This window comes from Astatotilapia calliptera, chromosome 5 (assembly GCF_900246225.1).
Source record: "Astatotilapia calliptera chromosome 5, fAstCal1.2, whole genome shotgun sequence".
NCBI classification, from domain to species: Eukaryota; Metazoa; Chordata; class Actinopteri; order Cichliformes; family Cichlidae; genus Astatotilapia; species Astatotilapia calliptera.
Genome location: NC_039306.1, coordinates 36,826,603 through 36,838,911, shown reverse-complemented (window position 1 = coordinate 36,838,911; position 12,309 = coordinate 36,826,603). Strand labels below are relative to the sequence as shown.

The 12,309-nt window shown below is 41.4% G+C and overlaps 1 protein-coding gene across 7 annotated transcripts in view; it reads right to left on the bottom strand.

Annotated features, from left to right (window-relative positions):
* LOC113023063 (calcium-dependent secretion activator 1) overlaps positions 1–12,309 on the bottom strand; it is a 361,073-nt gene that overhangs the window by 24,794 nt on the left and 323,970 nt on the right. Inside the window, exon 28 of one of the 7 annotated variants that reach the window (XR_003272492.1) lies at positions 6,034–6,293. The exons of the other annotated variants lie outside the window; for them this stretch is intronic. The gene's annotated coding sequence lies outside the window, so the exon portion shown is untranslated. The remainder of the gene's footprint in view (positions 1–6,033; positions 6,294–12,309) is intronic. 7 annotated transcript variants of the gene reach the window in all.

Genomic DNA, 12,309 nt, shown 5'->3' with positions numbered 1-12,309 from the left:
AGAAGGGAGGCCGCTGAGTGCCGTAAAGCAAGACTACTTTTTCTTCTTTTTCACTTTGACAACACACTTGCTTACACTAGTGTACACACATAGCTCATATAAGCATACTCGCACAAACAAAGAAACAAATAAGACTAAGGTGGTGGGGGTGGGAGGTCTTTAAATCTGACTGCAAGACATTATGCACTTTACACAAAGGGCTTGTCTAATCCTACCTGCTCTGCTTTCCAGAGCCCACTGCTGGTCTATTCTAGTCCGGCTCACTAGCTCAGCAGTGAGGGTCCATTGATGACGACACTCAATTACCATAGTAACTCAGACAGTAGGTCAGAGCACCTCCCCTCTGCCCACCCTGCACGGCCAAGCTTGACCCTCAGCGAACATGTAAAACCTTTCACAGAATTAAGGATGTTCTTGTACAACATGGAATTCCAGAAATCACTGATGTGAGTCTATTTCTTTAGATATTGCTCAATGATTTAAAACCTGATATTCCGATGACGAATGTGGATACTAATGGAAAGCTACTTTCACAATTTAGCAATGATGATAAAAACAACTTTCTGATGTCTTCAGTCCAGTGATCAATTATTTTATGAATTAGTACAACAGGGGACCCCCCCAGAGCTGGGGAACTCCCAATCAAAATGTTTTGACTGCAAAGGTATCCAAACATTCTAAAAGGTCAAATTAATTTTCACAGATTTAATTTCCTATTTTTCGTAAACAGTGATATATTCCCCCAAATGTCCTGCTATGAAGTAACACAAGCAATAAACATTATGGGAACAGTTTGTATGTGGCCAATGATTTTGGAGCCAAGGGTCTTCTATAGAGTTAGAAAAGTTGCTGCTAATGTAAAGCAGGCGTTTGGAGAATGTGAACCATTTTTCTGTGATTAGGCTATTGGTGCACAAATACAAACATCACCTTTAGTATAAAAAATGAGCTTTTTACATAAACTCCGTGAGCCACAGCTCATGTTTGGGTATGGCACAAATTGCAGCTGACCATTGACCATAGTCATAGCTGGGACAGCCATAAAAAGAGCACAGTGGGCGCTTCATGAAGAGAGCTGGTTAAAAAGTTAAGAAGAACAGCTAAATGCATCTCCTTCTACCTGCAATTCAGCAGATAAGAGAGAAAATACGGCGCAGCATTATAAAAACACGGTGGCTTGGAGAAGGGATTGGTGTATATTTGGGGTGGTGGGTGAAATGGGTTGAGGGGCCATGTTGTGAGGAACTAAACAGTTGGAATTACGGTCAGCGACCAGTCATTGAGTAAACATACAAAGAGCGTCAGAAAAGCTCTGTGGCAGACAATAAAAAAGAAAAAAACCCGGCAGCTTCAGGCCCTGAGAAAAGTGAGCCATTCTACTTACAAAGAGCCGCTTAGGGGAGGATTGAGGGAAGAAAAAAGAGGGCTAAAACACTTGTGGGCTCAGAGAACTCTATGAGGGGAGTGAAAATGGAATAAGCCAGCAAGCACTTGAGGGTCCTGCCGAGCACCTGAATGGGATAGAGGGGTGGAACACTGGAGGGGGGTCTGGGGAAGGTGAATGGCCTTCTTTTTGGGTCCAATTTGTCTCTTTTCACCCTGCTCACCCTGCTCAGGCTCTGACAGATGTACAAAGAGGGAGCGGCGCTGGGCCACTCATCCACATACACACATGAGCAGCTGTCACTTTTGTCAGACAAGTTAATCAAACAAATGCCACCGTACCTCCCTTTATAACAAAGCAGAAGGAAAAGGGGCTGTGAAAGAGTGATAGAGACCTGAGAGATGACATGCGTGTCCTCAATCAATTGACCCTGTTGGTCATCATCAATAAACCAGCAGGACCCGACAAAAGAGAAGTCTCCATTAAACTTGTATTTCCCTCCTCTCGGGATGATCGTGGCTTTAGCATCCTTAGCCGTTTCCTCCCAACACCATGGAGCTGGGTATGCTCACAGAGGATTTAGGCCAAAAAGAAACCAAGCAGGGAAACAAAATGCTCTCTCTCCCAGTAATTATTGAGAACTCTAAGCTGCTTACAGACTTCATTAAACAGAAGTGAAACCTTTCAGAGCATGTTATGAAAAAACACAGTCAGTGTAACATATTCTGCCTGGCTGTCCTTCGTTCTTCGTAACAACAACAACAACAACAATAATAATAATAATAATAATAATAATAATAATAATAAATTATTATTATTATTATTATTATAATGATGATAACAAGAATAACAACAATATTAATAACAATAATAATAATATCATTATTATGATTATGATTATGGTTAATATTACTGATATGACTGTAACCATGACTCCCTGTTTGCTTGTGTAATCCTTTTAGTGTCATTTAAACAACAGATTACTCGGTAGCATAAAAAACAACGAGAGGATCAGTGCAGCATCGCAGTCATGTTGTTGTGGACGGGGTGAGGACAACTGATCTTTCTCTATGAGAAGTAAAAAAGTGGATTTGAAAGACGCAATTCTAAAAACGTTAGCTCTGTTGATATGCAGTGCCCATTATTGTGGGGTGTTCTCCTTACAACATAAAGAGCTTTGAGGTGTTTGTGATTTGACGCTATATAAATAAAACTGAATTATATTTGCTGAGATCAGAATAAATAATAGATAAACACTTTCAGTTTTTTCACCACAGTACTTCAAATAAAACTTTCAGCCAGTCAGATAAGGACAGCAGTTAAGATTGCATGGTGTTGATTAAATTGTTCACTTAGCCTGGCAGCTCATGACCAGAGATGGCAAAGTGGTGACAGCCAATTGGTATGACGGCATTCTCTGTCACTGCTAACCCCCCCCCCCCTCCACACATACACACACTGCACTCCGCACACACAACACTAACACAAACCCACCCGCTGTGACCAAAGTACAGCAGTGCAGACAGCACCGATCTTAAATCCCACAATCTACAGCTCAGTTTGACCCGTGCCCTCACTCCACTTTACTTCAGCCCTCCGGCAGTTGGTACACAGAGACGGCAGAAGCAGCAGCGATTAAAAAGCTCTTTATCTTTGGTCGTAGAGGAGTGCAATTTCACCATACTTGTGAATCTGACAACTACCCAAGGTCAGCGGAAATGCTTCAAATCAATCAATGAGCCGTGCTCCTAATCCCCTGTGAGCAAAGGCAGATTAAGTGTATAATTGACCCATGTAATCCCAGTATCTGCAACTCCAACCTTGGGGTTGGCTAAAGATTCGGTGGCTCAACAACTCTATCTTTATTTTCCTGCTCGCCTCGTGCCTGGACTGGGTACAGGGAGTGTCATAGTCCACAAAGCTGTGGGGTATCATTGCAGGACTGGATTTGTCTCAAGCTAAAGACATGTTTTTTTTTAATCAATGATCCCCAGGCGGCGCCAAACTAAGTCCTACTCCAGTATTATTTCAGCACATCTGTTTTAATCTATGCCTCTTCAGCCAGTCTTTCAAGAACCAGGGAGGGTAGAAAGGTTGCAAGGAGCCAAATTAATTTCTCCCTCATACATATAAATACAATCTCATAATACCTTAAAAAATCCAGCAACTCTAGGAGCCTTTTTATAGTGTGAGTTAGAGACTGCAGAGCTTAAAGCTGAACAAAATACTTTATATTGTATCTGCAGCATGAAGACCTTTGGAAAAATAATTAATCATATTTTGGAAAAGCTGTACGTTTAGTGCAAAGTAAAGGCACACAACACACCACAACAATGCTTTTCATATTCTCTAAAGTCTGTATGTGAAATGGGTTGTTGCATAAAAGTGTTTGGTTTGTGATATAGCCCACATCTATGGGTCTTATTCCCTTAACATAAAATGACAAAGTTGGCAGTGTATTGCCCAAGGTGACTTATAAAGAACAGGTCATTAGAATGTTAATTATATGTTATTGTGGTAAGGCATTGTAGCACCAGAGAAAACTAAAACCAGAATTAAATGAAATAATTAACAAAAGAGCAAAATGCATTTGGAGAACTTTCAACATGGTAATAAATCTGGGAAATAGGTACCGTCTATAGGTCTAATGCAGGGGTCGGCATGATGACGAGTGCATCTAAAATTTCCTCAGAAGCCAATGTGCCATATGACTGCATTAGCAATAAATGTAATAACGCTCTATATTAACAGTTACACACTATATAGAACAACTTTATAGGATTATATTTGTTCGCAGATGTAGGCAGCTATCAGCGAATACTTATCAGCTGTTTGGAAACAAAAAAAAGACTTTTTATCCATAACAGCAAATGAACTGTACAACAGAAAATACAAATGCTATTTATGGTCTCCTCACAACAATGATAAAAAAAATAAACTGGGCCAATATGACATGTTTGTTGATACAGAGACACACATGTTAATGTGATCTCTGGTCTCCCACTCAGAGACACAGGTCTCCCAGTGTCCAGCATTCAGACCTGAGGACTCATGTGAGAGAAAACCTGCTCACACAGATGTGTGGAGCCAAACACTGTCAATAAGGCCTCTGCAATGTTCTGAAGACAGTTAAACCTGTCAGGTAGTGACGTCCAGCAGGTGAACATGCAGCTCCATGAACACGCACAGCTGTGGATTCCAGCTGCGTCTGTAGTTCTGCAAACTTTGACCCCACAGAGTCGAGCTTTTCAGTTCAATCAGCTGCATTTCGATGTCCTCTGTTTCGAGCCAGTTAATGCGAGACAAATCCAGCTGACAAACCTTTCTGGTTTGATCAGAAAAGAAAACATTGGTCTAAACACCTGAAAGTCCCGAAAACACATTGTGAATTCTACGGATGTATCCGTGTTTTTCCGTGGTGCTGAAAAAAATCATCGGCCCGTCCAGCTATGCTTGTGCCATCAGTTAACTCTTCGCGTGCCAGCTGGGGCACGCGTGCCCAAGGTTGCTGACCCTTGGTCTCATGTGTAGGTGGCCCAGTGTATATGTGGAAAATATAGGCCCAAGGATATAATTCTGTGGAACTCCAGAAAATATTTATTTTTAGACGTACAGTCTGTACTTGAATCTGTTCAACCGAATTGGGGTTGCATAACAAAGTAAAGACTAAAGAGAATCCATCCATGTTAATTCAAGATGACAACCCCTACCCCAGCACTCACGTGCACACACAGCAGGCCCTTTGATGTGGTGGACTGTAACTCTGGCTGATGGTGGCTCATGTTTCAAAATAGTAGCAAATTTCCTACAACAGTTTTACAACAATTAATGTCAGCGGCTTAAATTTTGGAACCAACCACCTTTTGAAGAACGTGCCAGTGATTTTCCATTTATTTATTTATTTGACACAAGGAACCTTTCTAAGTGTGGCGTATGCACTGCATTATTGCACAAAGCTAACAGAGAGAAAACAGGGCTTTGTTTTGGGGGGTTTTGTTGTTGATTTTTTTAAAGACTGAGTGACAAGAAAAGCACAACAGAGCTGTAGGCAGCAGCTACAGACACCTTCACTGGCCCTTGTAATGCTGCAGGGAGAACTGATACAGACTGACAACAGAGGAGACTGCCTGAGACAAATTCCATTAGAAATGCTCTTGTGGAGGAGAACAGGATGCATGGCAAAGTAACAGATCAAGCTGTAGAAACAAACAGCAAACATCTAGCGCCAGACATCTTTCTGTCAGCCTGTGTGAGGACATACAGACAGAGAGATCACAGAAGAAGGAATAAACCTAAAGGCTTTGATTTAACACAATGCTACAGGCAGGTAGGGCCAACTGTACATATCAGGACACAATAAAGAAATGGGCATGCTTGACTAAGATTCTTGTTCTGTGATCCAGTTTAGAGATAACCCAGCAAGGAGAATTTTCAGGCCCTTGTGCTCTCAGTTTAGATTATGGAAACAGACACTCTCTACTTTTAAGATTAGGTTTTAAACTTTCCTTTTCGAGTGGATCCATCCCTTAGTCATGTTCTTAAACAGCTCTATTAGCTTCCAGTTCACCTATAAGTGATATTGATAATGGAATCAGAAAGGCTGTGTACTTTCTCCTCCGCATTTCTCCATGTACACTTAAAAGCCGCACCTCCAGACACCAGTCCGTCAAACTGAAGCTTGCAGATGACACCACAGGTGCAGGTGGAGATGAGTCGGCCTATAGGAGCGAGACTGACAGTCTTGTGACCTGATGCAGTGCCAGCAATCTGGAGCTCAATGCTGCCATAACAGAGAGATGATAGTGGACTTCAGGTTGAAACCAGCCTCCCCAGATCCCATCTTCCTGTATGCCTGCCCAGTGGAGACAGTGAAGGCCTTCTTCTTCATGGAATCAGCACCTCCCAGGACCTAAAGTGGGAGCTTAACATCAGCTCTCTCATAAACAAGGCATAGCAGAGAATGTCCTTCCTGCACCAGCTGAAAAAATACAACCTGTCAAAGTCAATGATGGTGCAGTTTTACTCCTCCATCAATTAATCAATCCTCACCTCCTCCATTACCATCTGGTACACAGACTGCAGTGTGTCTAAGAAGGTGATTGGCTACAATCTGCCTTCCCTACAAGACCTGTACAACTGCAGGACACTGAGGCAGGCAAGGAATATTGCTGGGGACCCCTCACACTGGACACAAACTGTTTGTGACACCTCCCCCTGGCTGCGGTCCATCAGAACCAACACCTCACGGCATAAGAATAGTTTCTTTCCCTGGGCTGTCAGACTACAACAACGGCCCCTCAGATCACTGCTCAGTTAACATGTTGCAATAACACACTTATTTACTCTGGCTATAAAAACTTTGCACACTGGATTCAGTGAAAGCATTTTGCACATCATGTCCCAGTTATATTTCGTCAGCTCATAATATCATATATTTCTTATTTTCTATATGTATTCGATATCTGTATCTGTTGTTAGTTAGCATATACAGTGGTCCGTCGTGTGAAAGGTGATAGGTGAAACCCGTGAAGTAGCCAACTTTATTTTTTACAATTATTATAGATGTTTAAAGGCTGTAAAACCCGTCACTACACACTTTATACACTTTTCTCAGACATTTTCACATTTTTCTCTCTTGTTTAAACTCTCAAAGTTCAAACCTTTATAGAAAAATAAGCCCAGTATTATAGAATGAAACCAAAGGCACACGCGGTTGCCTTTGACGGTGCAAAATGATTCGTCGACATTGTTGTTTGTTAGGGAGAAAACGTACAAACATATAGTACAGCACTTCAGAGTCACACTGCTAGCAATTTATGTAAATTTGACAAGCTCAACACATCCTGTACTGTACAGGAGACACGGCACGAGATTGACTGACAATCTACAGTCTACAGCCAATCAGGACGCAGAACACAATGCGCTGTTAAAAAAATAAATAAACGCTTGGTGTAGATGGACAGCAGGTCAGGGAGCTCTGATTGAATGATGCGTTCTGCCGAGCGCACCACCCTTTGCAGATCTCGTCTGTCCTGCTTGGTGCTGTTCCCAAACCAGGTGCAGATGTTTGCCGTCAGGACGCTCTCGATGGTGCAGGAGTAGAAGTTCTTGAGCACCTTCAGTGGCAGATGGAAGTCTCTAAGTCTTCTGAGGAAGAAGAGACGCTGACGGGCTTTCTTAACCAGGGAGTTGATGTGACAGGACTATGACAGGTCCTGAGTGATGTGGACACCCAGGTATCGGAAACTGTCCACTCTCTCCACTGGTGTGTTACTGATGACCAGGGGCTCATAATTCCTCGCCTGCTTTGTAGTGAAGTCCACGATCAGCTCCTTAGTCTTGCTGATGTTTAGGAGGAGGTTATTCTCCTGGCACCAGGTCTCCAGGTTCCTAATCTCCTCCAGGTAGGCCGTCTCGATGTTGTCGGAGATCAGGCCCACAACAGCAGTGTCGTCAGAAAACTTGAGAATGGAGGTGGTGTCGGATGTGGCTACACAATCATAAGTGTACAGTGAGTACAGCAGGGGGCTTCAAACACAGCCCTGAGGCACTCCAGTGCTGAGTGAGATGGAGGGGGAGACTTGTTTTCCCACCCTCACTGATTGGGGTCTGTCTGTGATGAAGTTGAGGATCCACTGACACAGTGATGAGCTGAGTCCTAGATCCTTCAACTTGGTGCTTAGAGGGAATTATTGTGTTGAATGCTGAACTGTAGTCCACGAACAGCATCCTAACATAATTCCCTCTGCCAGTGTCCAGGTGACTCAGGGATGTGTGGAGCAGGTGAGATATGGCATCGTCTGTGGAACGATTAGTCCGGTAAGCAAACTGAAGTGAGTCGATGGTAGCAGGAAGTGAAGAAGTGATGTGATCTCTCATCAGCCTTTCAAAACACTTCATCACAATTGAAGTCAGTGCTACTGGACGGTAGTCATTGTGGCAAGCGGGCTGTTGTTTCTTTGGAACAGGAACAATAATGGACTGTTTGAAGCACGTGGGAACCACAGCTTGGGCCAGGGAGAGGTTGAAGATCTCTGTGAACACCGGTGCTAGTTGATCAGCGCAGGCTCTAAGGACCCGGCCAGGGATTGCATCTGGTCCTGCTGTCTTCCTGGTGTTCACCCTCCTGAAGGTGTTCCTCACGGCATGCTCTGTGATGATGAATGCATTTTCTTCACTGGTGCACTCCGAGCGCGCGCAGCCGTTTGTTGTTTTAATTGCTGTGGCGTCGCAGCGAGCATAAAACGTGTTCAGCTCATCAGCCAGTGAAGTGTCGGCATTCATCATTGAAGAAGCTGGTCGTTTATAGTCCGTTATAGTCCGCAGTCCTTTCCACAGGCTCCTAGAGTCGCACTATGAGCTGTGACTCTAGTTTTCCCCTTATCTCCACTTTGCCTTTCTGACCGCGCTGCGCACGTTGTAGGACGCAGCCTTGTATAGGTCCATATTACCGGAGACGAGCCCTTCATTGTAGGCAGCGGTGCGTGATCTCAGAGCGTCGCGGATGTTTTTATCCACCCACGGCTTCTGGTTGGGAAACGTTCGGATGATAGTTCCTTCTGCTGTGTCGTCCGCTAGTTTCCCGATAAATCCCTCAACCGCTTCCGTAAACATGTTGATGTCATCAGAGCTGCGCCGAAACATGTCTGCGTCATCCAGTGCGTCCTGCAGCGCGGCCACTGATTGGTCCGTCCAGCGAGCGACCTCACTCCTGATTGGTGGTTGCTGCTTTAGCCTTTGTTTGTAAGCAGGCATGTAAGGTTTGTAAGCAAAAAACATATCAAGGAACCAGGATCAGTATTTAACTAAACTGTCAGCAACCAATAAAACAGATCCACATGACCCCACAACAAAAGACTGCACTCCTGGCCCGTGGCCATTTCACAAATGGTTAGGCGCAGGATATGTTCATATCTCAAATTCAGGACTGCAACAAGTCATTAAGTGAAGTTATTAGTAATTATCAAGTGAACTGTAATAATGTAGACAGTCAAACAATTGATGGAAAGATGGAAAGGACAGTGTGTAAGTCTTTAACTGTGCACATGTATCAAACATCATCCTGTTACTTCATTATCTGTGGTTCCAAACTATAATTGGGCGGTGCTTTGGCCGGGCACAGTGTACAGCGGCAGCCTTTTGGTAGCTTCGTCATCTTCACACAGAGGAATTGTGTTCACAGGAATAGTTCCTTTTAACATTTTCTACCTCTGACAAACAAGAGTATAAAAATCTTTTTGTTTGATGAAGTTGGATAAAGTGAAAAATCTCAGCATCTCTCTCGACTTAACTTTTTTTTACGTCGGTCCTCCTTAATTTTTCTAACAGGATGTAAATTTTTCTCTATTAATGCACGGTCTTTCCTTCACAATACAAAGCACCTAGAGACAATTATTATTGTGATATGACACTTATATAAATAAAGTTATATTCCACTGGATTGAAATATTTGTGACATAGACAAAACCCAAAAGTTTGTTTTTAAATGAAATTCTATCAGTAGGTTAGGCGAGTGACTGTGCAGTGTACCTATACAATTTATGACCAGTGTTGGGCAAGTTACTTTGAAAAAGTAATTAATTATAGCTACTAGTTACTTCTTCAAAAAAGTAACTCAGTTAGTAACTGAGTTACAAGATTCTAAAAGTAATTAATTACTTGAAAAGTAACTATTGCGTTACTTTAAAAAAATGTTTAACCCTCTGGGGTCTAGGGTATAATGGCCATTTTTTAACTACTTTTGATGTTTCCTCCACAGTTTACCTTTAAAAACTGTTTACTTTGCCTTGCTTGGTCTCATTCTTTTCAGCACAACCTCACGTGTCTGAATTTACAGTTATATTTTAATTTTGACTACTGTATTAACGCAATTGATCTAAAATCAGACAAAAAACATAAAATCTGAGTAGAAAAAGTTATATATAACTTTAAATGCAAATATAAATTGTCAATTTTGAAATCATATGCACCAGTTTTGCAAACAACAAAGTTATTTGCACCCATTTACCTTTTATCCTTTTTTTTTATTCAAACGACAATTTATTTGAAGTATCTTCGAATTTTTGAAGGCGATGCATGTTTGTTTTTATATTATATTTTTCACTGTACATTCTTGTAAATACATGTTACTTCTTTCTCTTTGTGTTTTATAAAAAACTTTGACTTGGAAAGCAGCCGTATGTCTCTTTTACTCACCAAATGAATGTTTTTCCCTTTTTCCTGGTGTTATTATCTCATACAGTAAAACTATGAACACTGAGAAAACCTGTTTTTTCTTTATTGACTAATATATATAACACCTGACTACTATATTTAGAGAGTTTAAGAATATGTGTAAATATATGTTTTATTAGAAGCAGATATCGCAGTATCGCAATACATTTAAACTCAACAGAAATTTGTAGTTGCCCAGATGGAAATCTTTTCTATTGTGGTCTAATGGAACAAAGACTGAACTATTTGGTCACAGTGACTGGAAGTGTATGTTTAATAAGAAAGGAAGCCAGGCCATTAAATTAAACTCTGCCAAGAAAAGTAATCAAATATGACACCTAAAGTGCTATGAAACTTTTTGGGATAGTTTTCAAATCATCAAACAAATTGTGACACTAAACAAAGAAGTTTATTAAGGGGAAAAGCTCTTCAAATCTAACTGTGATTAGCCACATTTTTCAGAAAGCTTCAAACACGAGTGAAACATCCCAGCAGTTAAATAAGTTGAGAGCAAAAGAAGAATTGACAGCTGTGAAAAACTATTTAGAGCACATTAACAATGGGGAAATACAGAAAAAAATCCAGACCTCACACAGTGATGCAAATGACCCATCAGTTAATCCATGTCCTGTTTCTCATTAGATTTGGTCTCATTGGAAGGACGGCTGTCCAGAAGCCAATCTTAAGGAACAGAATCATCAGAAAAGGCTGAAGCATGCCAGACTACACAAGAACTGGACTTGAAATCAGCAACAAGTCTGAAGGGGTTAACAATTCAATTCAATTTTATATATATAGCGCCAAATCACAACAACAGTCCCTATAAAGGTGCTTTATATTGTAAGGTAAATACCCCAAAAGAATACAGAATTACTCCAGCAATCAGATGACCCTCTATGAACAAGCACTTTGGCGATAGTGGGAAGGAAAAACTCCCTTTTAACAGGAAGAAACCTTACAAAGCTCATTGACCAGTTTGGGTGAGGGGAGGGAGACAGGACAAAGTTGTCTCTTTCTCTATGTTAGCCCTGGGACAGCCTGGTGACCTGTCTAATATTATGGCCTGTTTATGGTAGTTGGGATAGGCTTGAGCTCCTCAGCAACCTTGAATTGAATAAGTGGAAGAGAATGGATGGATAGCAGCAACTTCATTTTTCAGAATAACAATGACCCCAATCAAAATATCAATGCAGTGAAAGCATACCTGGATAGAAAAACACATAATGGAACATTATCTGTCATAGATTCACCTCCTAAGAGCTTGGACCAAATCATTACTGAAGCCGTGTGTGATCATCTTGATGACAAACAAACATAACAGAGGGCAGCCAACATCTAAGAGCAACTTTGAAATGTCCTTCACGAAGCATGAAGAACCTTTCTTGAGGAGTAGTTACAGAAATTACAAGTGGGCTTGGACAGAGTTCAGATGGTGTTGAAGAGTAAACTTGGTCATACCAAAGATCGACTTTCAAACAGAATACAAACTCTGCCTTTACAGTGTTTTATAAACTGTATTTCCACGTATGTTTGAACATTTCAGTAAATCACTGTACCTATATTTCATTTTTCTATCAAAATACAAATAGAGGTTAGATGGCTCAAGACTCTTGAACACTACTGTAAATTTTTAAGGTTTGTCTTAATGCACTTTAATTTAACTGTAATGCATGAAAGTTAACCAGAGGTTTTTAAACTAGTACTGTCCGCTG